The sequence below is a fragment of the Lactuca serriola genome, chromosome 6 (genome assembly GCF_051521515.1).
Source record: "Lactuca serriola cultivar US96UC23 chromosome 6, Lser_US96UC23_V15, whole genome shotgun sequence".
NCBI lineage: Eukaryota > Viridiplantae > Streptophyta > Magnoliopsida > Asterales > Asteraceae > Lactuca > Lactuca serriola.
The window spans coordinates 61639464-61660000 of record NC_136413.1 but is presented as its reverse complement, the minus strand read 5'-3'; the positions used below and the strand labels follow the sequence as shown (position 1 = coordinate 61660000).

The following is a 20537-nucleotide window of genomic DNA, read 5'->3' as shown; positions in this document are numbered from 1 at the left end:
CATATTTCAGTCTATCTAAGAGTTTCGAGATTATATCTTTAGGTACTTGTATGCTATTTTATAATTCTAACGTATTCTTGGCGTCCTTCAAGTGTTGCTGCTCTGGGTTCGTATTGCTATTACACTACACATTTAAAATGAAAGTTAACGCAACAGAAGAAAAACATGAAGCTTATAATGATTACTTAACGAGAATGCGTATGAAAAGGATGAAACCTTAATGATCCAAAAGTTAATGCAAAAGAAGACAAACATGAAGCTTATAATATAGTGATTTCCTAATGAGAACATATGAAAAGGAAGAAATCTTAATAATGCAAAAGAATGCCAACATGGGGGCTTAGGGGGGAAGTGGACAGCTCCACAGGGCCTAATTTTTTTTATTATATATTTTTATTTAAAAATATAAAATTATAATAAAGATAAGGACCTTTTTTTCTTGTTCGTTCTGGACCTTTAAGAATATTTCATTTTTTAGGACCGACCCTGTTAATGTTTAATCCATCATTTGTTGCAAAAGAAAGTCACCAAGACCTGTCTTACAACAACTTAGGAGTGTATTATCTAATACGGACATATATAATTTTATTATATTTGTAGAAAAAAATATGTTGTTCGGTAACAGGTGTATTGTTGATTCGTTTGTCCATGTAACAAGCTAGTTTTTATAATTCAAAATTGTTATGAATTATTTTCATTACTGTTATTTTCATGAGATAATCTATTAAAAAATATATTACTCGCAAATGTCTCAGTATCAAAAAATGTATTAAATACACGTATCGTCTATATTATTGGATAAAGTTTTGCACGATTTTTTTTTGTAGGTTTCTCTTAGAAGGTTTGGAACGGCCAAGTTATCACCTTATCTTTCAAATCGATAAAAAAAAGTCGAGCTCCCATTTTCTAAAATTTATCATAATTGTCACGTATCCAAGTATGAGCTACTAATATTGATTCCGTAGTGGTATAGTCCCATGTTTCTTTTCAAAAAAAGCCAAATATAAGGGAAATACTCATATATAAAGCAAATATAAATCTCTTTAAGTACATTGAAATATATGAATAGAATCAAAAAGAGAAAATCCAAACAAAAACTAATTACGTACACCTTTCTCTCATCGTAATTAGTAAACACTAGATCTAATAAAATAAAGCTAAAGCGATCGCCAAAAAACTGAAGGGTACCACGGCAGTGAAAGATGGAGCAAAACTGGGTGATGGCTGTTGTAGACTGGTGCTATGTGTGGGTGGAGAAACCGGTGCGGGAGTGGCGGGTGTTGCTGTTGATGAAGGGGTGGCAGAGGTAGCGGAGACATTGATGGTGAGTTTCTGACCAATTTGACAATGAGTTCCAAGAGGTGCAGATGTAATAGTGTGTACCAGGTGCGTTCAAGGTGACTCTAGCGGGGCCGGTAGTGGAGATGGAGGTGGGGTTGGCGGTGGTGCATGAGCCGTACGCTGCCTGCGGTACTTCAACAACGTTATGGAATCCAGTGATGAAGTTAAAGAGAAGAACATCGCCGACTCTGAAGGTCTGAGTTGATGCCCAGGTTGTGTAAGCAGAAGGTCCGTTGGGAGGAATATTCCAACCCAAGGCGTTACCGACCACATGGGTAGTTTGAGCCGCCGTGCCATGAAACTGCACAGATGCAAGCATGAGCGCCATAATCACCACCAAATTCATATTTAAACCTGACATTTTTTTGTCCTTGAAATTCTTGCAAAGTGAAATCTCAGATGAATATGAACAAGGATTTTGAAGGTTACTTAATGTTGTTTTGATTTGCATTTATAGGGAATGGTTGAAGGGACGCGTAGTATATCAGCAACAACCACAAAAAGGAAAGACGTATTTGAAATCTAGAAGGATTTTGAAGGTTAACAATTAACATTTAAAAAAAAATGTATAAAAGAGTTGAGAGGATATTTGTCTATTTAAGAGGGTTAAGATGGGTCATGGCCCTCCCGCTTTTTGATAGTGTAAACTATATTGACCTATTTTATATACTGATAATCGTTTTTTTTCCTGTTATGGTTCCCAGGCCCCTACGTAAGTATATGTATTTATATTTATATATGTGATTTAAATGATTATTTAGTTAAGCAGTAACTCAAAATACCAAGAAAATCAGCTTTATCTGATAAATTCTGCAACTATGCAACCAATTAAATATCTAACATAACTATAAGATTGCTGAAAAAATCAAAAACATTTCAAATATAATTAGGTAACTAAATTTTAGAAACAAAATCTTTAGAAAAAGATAATAAACTAATCTAATATCCAATTTACAATCTCTATCTTTGATAAAATACATATCCTAAATTAAAATCATCAAAATCTTTCTCTGCCCAAAATGAACTTGCTCATTGGAAAACATAAGGCACCACTTGCATTCGCGTTAGAAACCCTTAATGACTTATGTATCTTCGATCAACACTACCATAAAACCGGGTAAATTCCTATGCCACAATTCATAGGAATTCCGTAGGAATTGATGCAATTCCAATTCCAATTACAATTTCATACAAATGTGTACACATCTAAACACAAAATCAAATGAGACATACAATTATGCAATACATCTATGCAATTTCATACATGTATACAATACATATACTCAAATGAGACATACAATCAAATGAGACATATAATTATGCAATTTCATACATGTGTAAAATACATCCAATTCCAATTCCATACAAACATGTACACACCTAAACACAAAATAAAACAAATCATGTCCAATTTCATTTTCATGCCTAAACAAATAACACAAAACATAAATCTGCCCATTTTGTCCAATTTAGCCCAAATACATACACATCTAAACACAAAATCAAACAAATCATGCTCAATTTCATTTTCATGCCTAAACAAGTAACACAAAACAAAATTTTGCCAAACTTGCCCAAAACAGAAAAAAAAAACAAACAAAAAAAAAACAGAATCTTACCTCAAAATGACCGGTGTAGCTAGCTGTAGAGGCCGGTGGCAGTGAAAGACTGACGATGATGATGGCTATGAAGGCTGCAACCGGAAATAATATCCCAAAATCGGAGGTGAAAGCTGTAACCGGAGAAAAAACCTCAAAATTGGAGTAAAAACCTTGACCAATCATAAAGTTAGGAAGAATAGAAGGACCAAAAAGCTTACCTACTAGTTTTCGGCGAAGGGGAGTTACCGAATGAGGTATGGTCGGTGACAGAAAGAAAGAAAAAGAGAAACCGGAAGTGAAATCATGCAGTCACCGAGCTTGATGGGGCTAATCCCTCTGCCGACGACAATTCGTCGGTATAGGGTATCCAAGACTACGTCGTTTTGATTAGGGATGAGCAACGGGCCTAACCCGGACCGGACCGGCCCAAAGATCGAAAACCCGAAGACCGGAAATCGTAAATTACCTTACCCGAAAACCGGACCGTTTTTGGGTGTAGCGGGTCCGGGTTCGGTCCGGTCCGGTTTCGGGTATTAAACCGGGTTTCGGGTTTTGGACCGAATTAGACTTTGGTAGTGTTGTCTACGCTTTCGGTCCAATCTTGTTCTTGATACTAAACTCGGTTACGTATGTTTGTTGGTTACAATTTCAAGTTTTGTTTGTCATGTTACTCTCTAGCATACTATTTTAAATTATAATCTTATTATGTAACATCCATCATTCGTATCTTTGTTGTTTGCACAATTCGAGTATAAAAATACATAAAAGAAGATGAATACAACGGTACATTGCAAGACTCTAATTAGAACACGTGGAAATGAGGTGTGTGCAAACATATACAAACGTTATTAAAAACTACACTATTTTTGTAAAAATAAAAAAAGAAATGCACTATTTTTATATAAAAAAAATCTACACTTAACATCACTATTTTTATAAAAAAAAAAAAAAAAAATCTGTATTATTTTTGTAAACCAAAACTGCACTATTTTTATATAAAAAAATTGCACTTAACAACATTATTTTTATTAAAAAATATTGCATTATTTTTTTTTAAAAAAGTGCACTATTTTTATTAAAAAAAGTTGTACTAGGAAATAACTTTTGGTTTTTCGAGAAAAAAAAATCGACACCATAATGCGATCAAGAGAAGAGACCGAAACAAAAAAAAAATTGACACTATAATATGATCCACAGGAGAGGCCGAATCAATTCAATAGGACAACATTTTTTTATTTTGGTAATTCTCGATTATTGTTTGTCGATAAAAAAAATAATAAATAACTTTTGGTTTTCCGGTCCGGCCCGGGTTTTATCCTTTAATTCGGGTACGGTCCGGTCCAAACCCGAAACCCGATTATTGATAAAAATCAAACCCGAAAACCGGCCCACTAATATGATAATCCGGTTTGGTCCGGGTCCGGTCCCACGGGTCATATGCTCATCCCTAGTTTTGATTATTGATGAAATAAAGAAAACAATTAAAAACAGGAAGTTGTACCGATGACAAGTTGTCAGGATAGCCATTTCACCTGGATTGCCAGCGTGGCAAGGCGACGACACGCTGTCGGTATAGCTCTCCCACAACGGTATCGTTTCTTCCTTCTGCATCATGGAATAAAAATAAAGGTAAGATACATTTGTGATGACATATACCAACGACATGTCGTTGATATATGTTTTCAGAAGGCCACGAAAAACATTGCATTTCCCGCCTAACCTACTGATATATTGTCGACATACAGTTCAAGGTCAAAGATTGTTGGTTAACTCTGTACCGACGACATGTCGTATGGACAACAACCATCTTCTAAAATGCCCTCATTTGACAAAAAAAAAGTTAACCTAACTTTGGAAATTTTGCTTTCCTTACATCTTAACCTTAGCAAATTTGCAAGTTTAGAAACCGTTAACATGTAAAATAAATTTACTAAAAATTGAGCTTTTCAATTTCAAACTACTTATGTGTGTGAAATAGAAGGTGAGAAAAATGCAACCTGACCTTTTCGTTTATGACGTGAATGCGGACATTTCCAAGTTCTTTATCGACTCGAAGGCATTCTTGTTCTTTGTTTTGGCAATTACGGACTCTGACATACGGTGAGAAGATTATTCTCTATTTGAGGGTGTAACAAAGGGGTTTGGGAGAATCAGGTTCTGGGGTATAACGGAGGGCTTTTGAAGACGGTTGTTGTCGGCATCACCACCTTACCTCCTTGAAGGGCTATACCGCTAGAGTTAATAGATAAATGAAATGGTGGAACAAACATCGTCAACTTGATAGTGGTCATCTTTAGAAGGCCAACGGTTGCCGATGGAGGTGGAATTGAGAATCGATATATCTGAAGTGGTTGAAGACAGATAGTGAAGTCACTAACTTATAAAGTTGGTTCAAACGGTGGATGGAGTAAATAACATTTTTTTAGAATGGCAGGGATATTATTAAATCAAAACTAGCACACCAACCAAAACGAAAGTTACATAAGAACAAACATAGGACTTTACAGCCAACCGAACCAACTAAACTTAGAATTATGTCTACTTTGACACCAGTTGAAAGAATTTAAAACAATGCTATGAAAAACCAATGACATCTTTGGCTCAGCATGACCAAAAAAAGGCTTATTCCTAAAATTACAAATCTGTCACCAAGAAACTACAAAGACAACTTCCAGAAATAGCCTTTGAAGAGAAGAAATGCACAATGCCGACAACCAAAATAACCACTGCTCATAACAAAACAACAATGGTATGTCAATCTCCCACCAAAGAAGAATTCTCTCTTGAATTTCCAAAGCAAACGTGCAAGAGAAGAATGAATGGTTCACCGAATCAGTGCCAATCGCACATATAGGGCAGTGCAACGATGGAATCTCCATCCTTCTTCTATAAAGAAATAACTGAGAAGGTAAAAGATTTATAGCCATTCTCCAAGAAAAAATATTAACTTCAATAGGAAGAATACGAAGGCATCTAGTCATCTTAGGACACAAAGGCAACCTAGTAGAATCAATATGGGCCCTAGCTGAAGCAACAAAAGAATCACCTGTTCCACATAAGCTCTAAAACCATCTATCTAAGACGGGAGACAAAGAAACCATCTCTAGAAGTGCAAGCAACATGTTGCCCTGCTCCGTCTCTACCCCTCTCTGTTCCCTTCTAAACAAGGAAAACAACATCCCACTTAATTTCTCTGCAGCCGACACTTGCTTATTTGATTCCAGTAAAAATAACTAGGAAACCTTGTCATTAAAGGGGCATTATCTAACCAGGTATCCTTCCCGAACATCGTCGACTCACCATTGGCTACAATCCTCTGATAATAAGATAATAAATGGACACCTTTAGACTTGAGTTTATGTATAGAAGCGAGAATATATGCCCCGGTCGATCTATAAGAAGGAGTGGAAATATTCAAGTTACCATCGTAGCCATGAATAACTTTAATTACCTGACCCCATAAAGAATTAGGTTCTTTAAAAAACCTCCACAACCATTTAAAAAGGACAGCTCTGTTGACAACAAATAAACCGTTAACCCCAAGACCCCCATTCTCTTTGAAAGCCAAGACCGTATCCCAACTAACCCAAGTTAGTTTCTAAACACCCTCCAACACCAAGGAAAAACTCCTTATCAAAGACTCTAACTTAGCCAAAATACCAATAGGATCCTTAAAAACGGAAAAGTAGTAAAAAGGAACCGAGCCCAAAACTAACTTCAAAAGAGTAAGTCTACCACCAATCGATAAGGCTTTGACTTTGCATTTAGACAATCTATAAACCACCTTTTGGAAAACTTCACTCCAAGCATTTAACTAGGCCATAGAACCACCCACAGGGACGCCAAGAAACAAAAAAAAAAGGTAAAGATAGCTACACAACCAATCAAAGAAGCAGCTTCCTCAACCACCTCTTAGCAAACACCGATTCCCATAATCCTACACTTCTGCAAATTTATATGAAGTCTTGAAGCCAAGTAAAAACATTGAAGAATTCTAACAATATTGCGATGATTAGAATCAATCCATTCCCTAATAAAAACCACATCATCTGATATAAAGAGTGATAATATGGACCGGAACAACAACACCAATAGAAATACCCCTAAAAATACCATGATCTACCGCGTTCATAAATGATATATGTAGCACTTCCATCCCAAGAATAAACAAAAAAGGAGATGAGGGATCTCCTTTGCGTAACCCACGAAAAAACCAAAACTCTTCCATTGAGGAACCATTAACCAACACAGAACCCATAAAAGAAGTAAGACAAACTTGAAGGAGTAAACAACATATGTGAACGAAGTTTCCGGCCGCACGAGAGATGAGGCGGTGGAGAGATTAAACTAACCCCGATGGAATTAAGTAACCCACCGAACAATACCCTAGATAGGGTACATGGTACTGTTCTTAAGATCTCTCTCTCTCTCTCTCTCTCTCTCTCTATATATATATATATATATATATATATATATATATATATATATATATATATATATATATATATATATATATATAAGAACCCCACCAATAAATCTCGATTATGGTGTCTGTGACTCATATATTTCCTTGTGAGTATTAATGCTTTGCTTGTTCATGAGGTTTCGTTCAAACATGCAATAAGAATTTGTTATAGTAAAGAGTAACGAGACAACATATTTTAGTGTATCTAAGAGTTTCGAGATTATATCTTTAGGTACTTGTATGATATTTCATAATTCTAATGTAATTCTTTGCGTCCCTCTTGTGTTTCTGCTCCAGCCCCTATCGCTAATACACTACGTGTTTAAGATGGAAGTTAACACAAAAGAAGTCAAACATGAAGCTTATAATGATTTCCTAACGAGAAGGACGTATGAAAAGGAAGAAACCTTAATGATGCAAAAGTTAACGCAAAAGAAGACAAACATGAAGCTTATAATGATTTCCTAATGGGAAGGACGACGTATGAAAAGGAAGAAATGTTAATGATGCAAAAGAATGCCAACAAGCTATGTTAATGTTTAATCCATCATTTGTTGCAAAAGAAAGCCACCAAGACACTCTTACAACAACTTAGAAGTTTATTATCTAATACAGACGTATATAATTTTACTATATTTTTAGAAAAAAATATGTTGTTACGTAGTTGGTCTAATATTGTGATTCGTTTGTTCATGTAACAGTTAGTTTTTATAATTAAACATTGTTATGAATTATTTTCATTATTGATATTTTCATGAGATAATCTGTTAAAAATATATACATTACTCGCTAACGTCTCAGTGTTATCAACAAATGTATTAAATACATGTATCGTCTTATATTATTGAATATAAATATGGATAAAGTTTTGCACGATCTATTTTGTAGGTTAATTTCTCTTATAAGGTCTCGAACAGCCATGTTATCACCATATCTTTGAATTTAATAAAAAAAAGTCGAGCTCCTATTTTTTAAAATGTATCATAATTGTCACATATCCATGTATGAGCTAGTAATATTGATTCCGTACTGGTAAAATTTATCACAATTGTCACAGATTGAAGTATGACCTAGTAATATTGATTCCCTAGTTGTAAAGTCCCATGTTTTTTTTTTCAAAAAAAGACGAAATGTAATATGGAAATACTCATATTTTCAGTATTAAGGAAATATTAATCTCTTTAAGTACATGAAATATGAATAGAATAAAAAAAGAGAAAATCCAGACAAAAACGAATTACGTACACTTATCTCATTGTAAGTAAACACTAGATCTAATAAAATAAAGCTAAAGCTATCGCCAAGAAACTGAAGGGTGCCCCGGCCGTGAAAGATGGAGCAAAACTGGGTGATGGCTGTTGTAGACTGGTGCTATGTGTGGGTGGAGAAACCGGTGCGGGAGTGGCGGGTGTTGCTGTTGGTGAAGGGGTGGCAGACGTAGCGGAGACGTTAATGGTGAGTTTCTGACCAATTTGGCAATGAGTTCCAACGGTGCAGATGTAATAGTGTGTACCAGGTGCGTTCAAGGTGACTCTAGCGGGGCCGATAGTGGAGATGGAGATGGGGTTGGCGGCGGTGCATGAGCCGTACGCCGCCTGCGGTACTTCAGCAACGTTATGGAATCCGGTGATGAAGTTAAAGAGAAGAACATCGCCGACTCTGAAGGTCTGAGTTGATGCCCAGGTGGTGTAAGCAGAAGGTCCGTTGGGAGGAATATTCCAGCCCAAGGCGTTACCGACCACATGGGTAGTTTGAGCATCCGTGCCATGAAACTGCACAGATGCAAGCATGAGCGCCATAATCACCACCAAATTGATATTTAAACCTGACATTTTTTTGTCCTTGAAATTCTTGCAAAGTGAAATCTCAGATGAATATCTAGATGGATTTTGAAGGCCAATGATGTTTTGATTTGTATTTATAGGGAATGGATGTAGGGATGCGTAGTATGTCACTAACAACCACGAAAAGGAAAGGCGTATTTGAAATCTTGAAGGAAAGACGTATTTGAAATCTAGAAGGATTTTGAAGGTTGACATTTAAAAAAAAATGTATAAAAGAATTGAGACGATATTTGTCTATCTCAGAGGGTTAAAATGGGCCCTGGCCCTCCCAAATTTTTGACAGTGTATACCCTATTTTATATATATGATGATCGTTTTTTTTTTCATGTTATGGCTCCCTGGCCGCTACGTATATATGTATATGTATATGTAATTTAAAAGATTATTTAGTTTAGCAGTAACTCCAAATAACAAGCAAATCAATTTTATTTGATAAATTCTGCAACTATGCAACCAATTAAATCCTCCCTAATAAATGAAAATAGTTTTGCCACATGTCCTTCTCTCATTCAATTTGCCACATGTCATTTTGTCATAATTTAGAGATATATTTATTTTCCACTTGTCATTTATTTCATTTTCTATTTCTAATATATTATTAATTAGTTTCCATAAATTAAACCTACCATAATAATGATATTAATTTCAAATTTTAAATTTTAAATTTCAATTTTAATTTCAAATAAATTTACAGTTTAAACCTTTGTGTTTAACATTTTGTTATGATTAACCCGTTTAATATACGGGTCTGATAACTAAACAATAATTTTAATTTATTTATTTTTTGCATGTTTTTTTCTCATAATTTTTATTTATTTCAAATTTCAAATTCAAATAAAATTTTCATTTAATCGTTTCTATTTAAAATTTTGTTTTAATCAACCCGTATAATATACGAGTTTCACAACTAGTATCTAACAAAACCATAAGATTGCTGAAAAAAATCAATAACTTTTCAAATAAAATTAGGAAACTAAATTTTAGAAAACGAAATCTTTAGAAAGAGATAATAAACTAATCTGACATCCAATTTACACTCTCGATCTTTGAGAAAATACAAAACCTAAATTAGAAATCATCAATCTCTTTCTTTGCTCGAAAAGAACTTGCTCATTGGAAAACATAAAGCACCATTTAGGCTCGGATTAGAAACCCTAGATGACTTATGTATCTTCGATCAACACTACTAGAAAACCGGATCAAATTCCTATGCCACTATTCATTGGAATTTCGTAGGAATTGAGCCTTACCTACAAATATTGGTTTGTAGGAAAAACCTAGTGGGTATATTTTATTTGATTTCTTAAGGTCGTTCGGTATTTTGCCAGAAAAAACGACATGCCCGCTCACAACATGTGGATCCATCTGTTTTACAAATATTTTCTACAAATATTAGAAAATATACTAAACATATTTAAAAAAAAACTACTAAACAATTTATAGCATCTTATTTTTGTTTTTTCAATTATAACATTGTACTTTAAAACCATATTATCAAGTAAATAAAATGATACTAGGCACTAATCTATTAAGCACCTTAGAATACAAACAATATCAAGTATTCATTAAGCATTCACTTGCACACCACATTAAATAGTTACTAATTAAGCACTTTATCACTTCATCTTACATTTACTCAAGCAAATAAGTATAGACATCTAACACAATCATACATGTATACAATACATCCGATTCCAATTCGATACAATTACGTAATACATCTAAATGAGACATACAATACATGTAATACATCCGATTCGAATTTCATTTTCATACATGTATACAATACATCCAATTCTAATTCTAATTTTATAACTTTATGCAATTCTAATTCCAATTCCATTTTCATACAAATATGTACACATATAAACACAAAATCAAATGAGACATGCAATTATGCAATACATATATGCAATTTCATACATGTATACAATACATCTACTCAAATGAGACATACAGTTATGCAATTTCATACATGTATATAATACATTCAATTCCAATTCCATACAAGTATGTCCAGACCTAAACACAAAATCAAAAAATCATGCCCAATTTCATTTTCACACCTAAACAAATAACACAAAACATAACTCTGCCCATTTTTGCCCAATTTTGGCCAAATATATACACATCTAAATACAAAATCAAATAAATCATGCCTAATTTCATTTTCATGCTTAAACAAGTAACGCGAAACAAAACTCTACCCATTTTTGCCTAGAGAGAGAGAGAGAGAGAGAGAGAGAAATCAGAATCTTACCTCAAAATGACTGGTGTAGCTACGTAGAGGCCGGCGCTGGTGAAGGGTTAGCAATGGTGAAGGCTATGAAGGCTGCAACCGGAAATAATACCCCATAATTGGAAGTGAAAGATGCAACCGGACAAAAAACCACAAAATCTGAGTAAAAACCTTGACCAATCACAAAATTAGGAAGAATAGAAGGACCAAGAAGCATATCTGCTAGTTGCCAGCGAAGGGGAGTAACCGAAAGAGGTTTGGTCGTCGACAGAAAGAGAGAAAGAGAGAAATCGAAAGTGAAATGACGCAATCGTCGGTCTTGATGGGACTAAACTCTCTGCCGACGACAAGTCATCGGTACAGGGTACCCAAGACTCTGTCGTTTTGTTTATTGCTTAAATAAAGAAATTAATTAAAAATAGGTATCTGTACCGACGACAAGTCGTCAGGATAGCCATTTCACTAGGATTACAAACGTGGCATGGTGACAACGTGTCGTCAATATAGCTCTCCCAAAACGGTATCGTTTCTTCCTTCTGCAACATGGAATAAAAATAAAGGTAAATTACATTTTTCGTGACATATACCAATGACATGTAGTCGGTATACGTTTTCAGAAGGCCGCAAAAAACTTTTTGTTTCCCGCCTAACCCATTCAAACGATATATCGTTGGCATGCAGTTCAAGGTCAAAGAAAGTTGGTCAACTACGACATGTCGTCGGGACAGCAACCATTTTCCAAAATGACATCAATTGACCAAAAAGAGTAAACCTAACTTTGGAAAATTTTATTTGCTTGCGTCTTAACCTAAGCAAATATGCAAGTTCAATAACCGTCAACGCGTAAAATACATATGCAGTAAATCGAGCTTTTCAATTTCCAACTACGTATGTGTGGGAAATAGAAAGTAAGAGAAATGAAACCTGACTTTTCATTTTTGATGCGTGTACAGTTATTGCCAAGTTCTTTATCAACTCGAAGGCATTCTTGTTCTTTGTTTTTTCAATTACGGATTCTGACCTCACCACACAATGGTCAAAAAATCATTTTCTACTAGAGAGTGTAATAAAGGGGTATGGGAGAATCAGGTTCTTTGGTATAACGTAGGGCTTTTGAAGATGGCTATTGCCGGCATCACCACTTTGCTTCCTTGAATGGCTACACCATAGAAGTTGATAGAGAAATGAAACTGTGGAACAAACATCATTAACTTAACAGAGGTTATCTTTAGAACGCCAAAGGTTCCCGATAAAGGTGGAATGGAGGATCAATATATGTGAAGTGGTTGAAGACAAATGGTGGAATCACCAACTTATAAAGTCGATGCAAACGGTGGAAGGAGTAAATAACATATGCGAAGGAAGTTTCCAGTCGCTCAACAGATGAGGCAATGGAGGGATCAAACTAACCTTGGTGGAATTAAGTAACCTAAGGAACAGTAAGTACCCTGGTTAGGGTACATAAGGTACAGTACCTAAGATATATATATATATATATATATATATATATATATATATATATATATATATATAGGAATAAGTTTAAATGAAGACAGTAAATACAATAAGGAGGTGAAGATACTACTTTTATGTTAGTATTCTGTCATGAATCTTATATATACTGTCTTATGTTTTTATTCGGTAATGAATATATGAATAATCATATTTTAATATTAACATTATAACTTACTACATATAAACATATGAATAATCATACGCCAAATATTCACGTTAGAATTACAACGATAGAACATATACATAAAATTCTTAGCAGAATAATAACAAAAGTAGTGTTTTCACGTCCTCACATTATTTACTGTCTTCATTTGAACCATCTCATATATATATATATATATATATATATATATATATATATATATATATAACAACCCCGCCAATAAATCTCGATAATGGTGTCCGCGAGTCATATATTTCCTTGCGAGTATTAATGTTTTGCTTGTTCACGATCTATCATTTAACTATGCAATAAGTATTTGTTATAGTAAAGAGTAGAGAGACAACATATTTCAGTCTATCTAAGAGTTTCAAGATTATATCTTTAGGTACTTATATGATATTTCATAATTCTAATGTGATTCTTGGCATCCCTCGAGTGTTGCTCCTCTGGGCCCTATCTATGAGAATAGTCAAATTCGGTTCAATTCAAAGTCAAACAAAGTCAATAAGTTAAACCGAACGACTCAATTATCCCTTGTGTATTAGGGATTACGTTGTGTATTTACTAAACAATCCGCTATTTTAATGAGAAAACATCATTTGAAAAATCCATGTGATTGAATTTTTCCTAAGCCTTAAATGCGGTAGACGATGAACCAAAGCGATAAAACACTAATGCACACTCATCGGGAGTATGTAAGACACCAAAACATGGCTTAATGGGGTTTACGGACCTTGCATTGCGAAGCCGGACACTCAAAAAGGCCACAAACGAAACCTCTCTCAATCGTTTTCACTCTATCTCTTTTTATTTGAAATCTCTCCCAAATCTCTCTCAATGATTCCCGTAACTTTTTGAAGTCATTCGGGTCATTCCGACCCTTAACCGGGTCAAAAATCGCTTAAAACGGAGTTAGAACGGGTAAAATACCCTAAAAGACCCTAAACCCTTTATGTGGGGCCGAAGCCTCTTAGGGCCGAGAAGCCTCTTAGGCACCGAAACCAAGAGGACCGAAGACCTCTGCTGAACCGAAAGCCTTCTCGAAACCAAAACCCCCCTTTCAGGACCGAACCTCGCAGACCGAACCCCCCCTTTCGGCCCCGAACCTCGCACAAGCCCGAACCCGAAGTTCCTGTTCATTTCGGTCCATTTCGCTCCTGCTCGCCTAACGGTTCATTTCGCTCCCTCGGTCTATTTCGCTTCTGACGCTTTCAGACCAAACTGCCTTTCGCTTCTTGCTGTTTCGCTTCAGTTCACCTCTCGCCCAGCCTCAGGAGGACCAAACCTCCGGCCAGGACCGAGAGGTTTCGCAGGAAGATCAATTATTTCCGGTTTTCGACTACGACTTCATTTTAGCTTCGTTTTTCATCATTTTAACGCGAGATTTTTACCCAAAACTTAATTTTAACATATAAGACCCCTTAATTAATGATTAATCATGTTTTTAAGGATAAAACCTTATCCAAGAAGAGTGGGTGAAGTACAAAGGTTGAGTGTTGACTTTTCTTTGTATTATGACACAAGCAACCACCATACCCACTCCATGACTAACCCACACTCCTCCCCACCATACCTTGTCACTTCCTTGTCCTTTTTACCTCTTTCACAAGTCATTCCCATGTTTTTAGAGCTGGATATTCATCCTCTCTCCTCATATTCTTTCACTTGCTCTCATTTCACCAAAAATACAACACAACTTTTCTCTCAAACTTTTTCTCTCTATTTCAAGACTCCAAGGCTGATCTTCAAGCTTTATTATTCTCTTGGTAAGTATAATTCATCCTCATTGTGATTATTGCACTTCATTCTACTCAAATCATTGATTGCTTACACAAACTCCATCACTTTGATGTTAGATTCTCAAAAATCTTCAAGGCATCTTCAAGTGTTCTTGAGTTGATCACTTCCATTTTTCAACAGTCATCTACTGAAATCACATAAGGTGAGTTCATACCCCTACATTTTCATATTTTCTTATGTTTTAAGGGGGAGAATACAAGTTAAATCATCAAGAACACAACTAAATATTTCTAACAGCTTACATAAGAAAAGTTGGACTCCATTCACGGACTATTTTGATCAACTAAAACATTTTTGTTTTCAAAACTGTACAAGGTGCAAGTAGTTCAAGTTCTTAGCTTTAAAATGACTACTTTCACATCTCCACACGATTTTTCTACAATTTATGGTGATTTTTACAAAACTGTCTATCATTCTAAACATCAATCCAGACCAGTCTCTGATTATGGACTTATTCACACAAGTTAGAGGTCACTAAAAATCATGGGAAAATTTATGAATAAACTAAACTCATTTTCCAAACTCTCAGAATTTATGGAATTTGATTTGAACATTTGATAATTTTTCTACAAATTTTCTAAGAACAGTTACAAAAAAATGTTATCAACAGAAAAATACTACCAATTTCATTTCACCTTGTAACATGTTGAGAAAGGTGTATATCTTTATGTGATTGTAACACCCAAAGTTTTGAAATTCCATAAAGTAAAGGAAACCCTAGATTTAAGGGGGGACTCGGCGAGTCCGAGCGGGATCCGAGTCGAGGAGTAAGTGACCGACTCGGCGAGTCGGCCAAGGTGACTCGGTGAGTTTGGTCTGTGCGAGGAAAACCCTAAATATCGGGCTTGGAGCCTATTTAATCGCCTCATTCTTTTTCCTAGGGCTCCTTTACTGTCTCTCACACCCAGAACACCACACCCTAAGCCTCGAATGTGTTCATTCAAGCTTTTAGCCATTTTTGGGTGGTTTTAAGGAAGAAGAAGAAGGGGGAATCTTTGAGGCATCAAGGAGTGGCCTTGGATCTGAAGTTTGGGGATCATTTCAGAGCATTTGAAGGTATTAAGTCGTTTCTCTCCTCCAGATTTTCCTTGGTTATGAGTTTTGGGGCTTTTAAGCCATGTTTAAGATCAATCCCGAGTTTGAAGTCCAGATCTGAGGTTGCTACCTCAGATCCATGCTTGTTTTGGTTTAGAATCTCGTAAAGTATCAGCCATTGAGTGGATTTTGGAGCCCCTTGGTCTTAAACCCTAGTTTATGGTGCATTTTGCCTAGATCTCCATTTCTACACGTAAAGTTTGCAACTTTACGTGGGGGATAGGCTTGGGAAGGGTAGATCTACAGTTTGGAGTCCATGCATGACTCGGAAGTCCTCTGCATGTAAGTAGATCTGAATGGACTCGGCGAGTCCTTCGAGTGGACTCGACGAGTGGCTTGAAGATGAGGAGGAACTCGACGAGTGTGATGAACAGCTCGTCGAGTCGGATGAAGATGGGCATGAACTCGGCGAGTTGGATGAACAACTCGGCGAGTTGGATGAAGATTGCCTTGTGCTCGGCGAGTCTGTTCTTAGACTCGGCGAGTCAGGTCGCGTAGTCCCAAACCCTTCGAGTTAAGACTCGAGTCAGCGAGTCGAGCAAGGACTCAGTGAGTTGGTCAGGACAGGATTCGGGAATCGGTAGACTCGGCGAGTCAGGGGCTGACTCGGCGAGTCAAGTCACGATTGGAAGGACTTTGAGCATAAGAACTCGGCGAGTCAGTAAGTGGATTCGGCGAGTAAGGTTGACCTGGAAGGTTGACTTTGACCAGGACTTTGACTTTGGCAAGGGTTGACTTGGTTGACCTTTGAAGGTCAGTTAGACTAAGTGATGTGTTGATATTGGTAGCTCGGGGAGCTAGTGGAGCAGCTGTTCGGAGTCAGTGGTCGGGTAGCGGTCAAAGGGATTAGCAACAGCAGTTCAGCAGTATCAGGTGAGTTTCCCTTTGTATGAATGGGTCTACGGCCACAATGCCGGCCCATGTAGTTATGAATAGAAGACCCGGGGGTCAGCCCTAGGCACAGTATGCTAGTATGACATTCGGACGAGGTCCAATGATAGAGGGCGGGTGCCCAAGAAATGGTTTATGTGATAGTTTATACTTGTTGTCTGTGTGATACTTGTATGTGCCTGGTAGGGAGGTGAGTGTGGGCGAGGTCCCGTATCTCACCAACAGCAGAGTGTGGATGGTGTTCCATATCTCAGTAGCAGCAGTCCAGGGGCGAGGCCCAAGTGAGGAAAGGAGTGAGGGTGGGCTGGGCCCGTATCTCACTATTAGCAGGAGTAAAGACGAGGTTCCATGACTCATCAGTAGCAGGACACGGGCGGGGCCCAGAGATAGGCGAGGCCTTAGAACAAGAGCTGTTAGTATATGTCTAGCTTATGTGATGATATGTGATATGTGTATGTGCTATTATATGTTAGTGGGCGGGGCCCTGTGACAGGCGAGGCCTAAGTGAAACAGATCTGTATCCGAGCGGGGCTCGAAGCCAGGCGGGGCCTGGAGCGGCGGGGCCGTTGTAGCGGGCGAGGCCCTGGATAGCGGGCGTGGCCCAATATGTGCAGTATGTGGTTATGCATGGTATGTGGTAAGGTGGGGAACTCACTAAGCTTCGTGCTTACGGTTTTCAGTTTTGTATTCAGGTACTTCTGGTAGCGGAGGGAGGAGCTCGGGGTGATCGCATGGCACACACCATAGATTAGTCAGCCTGGGAATGCTTACTCTGATAATGAACATGTGTTTTGAAAACTTATACTCAGATTATGTTTTGGAATGATGTCTTTGTTTAAAGTAATGTTTTATGAAAAGAAATTTTTGGTCTTAAATTTTGGGTTGTTACAGTGATTATGTGTAAATGCAATATATGACATTTTGTCTTAGTATATAGATATACGTCAGTTAACAAATGGATTTTTGCTAGATAAAGCATAGAAATAACAATGTGTTATAATCAAAGTACATCCATTACATACAAACGTTTGAATAAACTATAATGGGTATAGTTTATGTACATTACTACTACTGCCCTTGTTTTGATAAACTATAACAGGTATAGTTTATGATACATTACACAATACATATATTTCAAAAGGGTACATTTATACAAAAGGGAACTTTCATTACGTTACATGTAAATTCGTTAAAGACTTTGTGAGACATTCGCTTCACACTTACCATTAAGACCTGTATTATAACCAGAGTCTCCTGGAGGGAGAGCATGATACTTGTATATAGATCTATATTGGGTTTGACAAACCCACACCTTAACTGCATGCAACACTTAGACCAGCAGGTCTGGGGTGACAAATGTCATAAACATTTCCGACGCCTGAAGAACGTCGTTTCAGGCCAACTAGGTTATAGCATGGGTATAATAAACTCACAGAAAGGATTAACAAACATAAGAATTTATGGTAATTTCATTTAATTCAAACGCGTTTATGTCGATTTAAACATATATCATTTTCTATTAGTAAGAGAGGTTACTTATACATTTTGGTCTTCGGTTATAAGACTACATTACACAAATTTTAAGGAAAATATCGTATTTTTCTGAAACAAACGTGACATTTACAAGAGAAAGACTTTTATCAAGTTTGAAAAGAAAAGCTTATGAACTCACCAACCTTTGTGTTGACACTTTTTCAAACAACTTGTATTCTCAGGAAATCACTAAATAGGTACCAAAGTGCATTTTGAGGATGGGACGTTAAGGCGTCAACATATCATGTTTTGTTAACATATTGTAATTGATTTGGAAACATGTAACTCATACAATGATGTAACTCTTTCAATTATATATATGTTGGTTGTGTTTGCTTAAATTACTATTGCAATTTTGGTTATGATACTATACATGAAGTCCTCTACCCCCGGACGTTTCCGTCATCCTTGGTTTGGGGGTGTAACAGATTGGTATCAGAGCACGGTTTATAGTGAATTAAGTATGCCAAACCACATAAGATATACAAACTATAAACACATTTGGGACTAAAAGTCTCTGATTCTTAAAACATTTTAACGGGTTATACTTTTAGAAAATGAATAGTTTCTTGTTTAAAAGTATACCTACATGCATTATATACTCGCATAGTGTCATAACTAAGGAGAACATAAAGTGAAAGAGGAGGAGTTGAACACTACGAGTATGACTTAGCATGTGTAATCAGTTCTAGGAAGGATATAGCCTGATCAACTATATCCGTCCATGAAGTGACTTACGCATACTGGGGGATAGTCGTAATGGGCGACAAATCTAATAACCTAACTTCACTCTACAAAGAATACTCTAAGAACCAAATATAAACATTTAAAATACTGTAGGAGTATTTGTCTATTGCTATAGCGCAATGTTATTATTATTATCCGATATGTGCTTCTTACCCCCTCCCCCCCCCCATTACTCGTGTAGACGACATGGCAGGATTTCACATACCCAGGGACCCGTACTTTCCCAATCAGGGAAATGCTGGATGGATCGAGGAAGAGCCCGAGCAACAAATCGAAGAGGACCCCGAGGAGGATCTCGAGGAGGAACCCGAGGAGGAATCCGAGGAAGAACAAGAAGAAGAGGAGGAAGACGAAGAAGAAGAAGAGGAAGACGATGATATAGTCATGGTTGAGAACGAAATTGAAGAAGAACCGGAAGTATTCAACCCTCCTTACATCGCGAGGGTACACCCGCACACCGCTTTGGATACAACGGACCTGAGCCCCATTGGGTAACGACGATCGAAAGGTGGAGCCGAAAACAACGCCAGCGGTCACCATATGGCGACCAACGAGGTTATTATGACCTCATCCATGGTGGACCGGCTGATAGAGCCCTCCCCGTCATGACTCAGCGGATAACAAGTATGAATGATCGTGGTAGGATGATGACCGATCAGGTCAGGGAGCTGAGTGCCATCGTAAAGTCTACCACTGCTCGCACCAGAGATCTGGAATGAGACTCCCACTACAGAGACCAACTCATCCAGGACCTTCTCACTGCTCGAGCAGAAGCAAGGGAGTATCAGGAAAGATACATGGCACTCGAAGAGAGAATGGTCGCAGCCAAATGGAGATTGGCAGAACTATAGTGCGCATCGACATCATCCCAGGCTCCATCAGGGAAGGATCGTCATGATTAGAACTCATTACTATTCTCACATCTTTGTAGTAAAAGTTTATGAGTACGCGTCGGTGCTACTCTTTTGTATGTAGGTTGACCCTGCGACTAAGTGATTACACTATTCAAAGGGCTTTTGTGCTGTCAAAACTATCTTTTGCATTGATGGAATATAGACCCTTATGAGGTCAAATTTTCCCCAAAACATTATGTACTAAAAGTTTATCAATGAATTTGGCATGCATTTTATTTTATTGAATGTTTGGCACTGGACTTCATAACCTGATCACACAAATCCTTTACAAATAATAAAGTCGTGATAAAAATACAAATGAGATGAAACAAGTAACACTCGACTCATTATTACTATTGAAGTCTTACCGATTGGTTCTAGCGGTTCTGGATCCGGAGCTACCAATTCAA

General features: G+C 37.0%; 2 pseudogenes; both read right to left on the bottom strand.

Moving 5' to 3' along the window:
- Nucleotides 1-1033: 1033 nt before the first annotated feature.
- LOC145058549 (cucumber peeling cupredoxin pseudogene) lies at nt 1034-1836 on the bottom strand (annotated as a pseudogene).
- Nucleotides 1837-8681: 6845 nt separating this feature from the next.
- LOC145059828 (umecyanin pseudogene) lies at nt 8682-9239 on the bottom strand (annotated as a pseudogene).
- Between the last annotated feature and the right edge of the window lie 11298 nt (nt 9240-20537).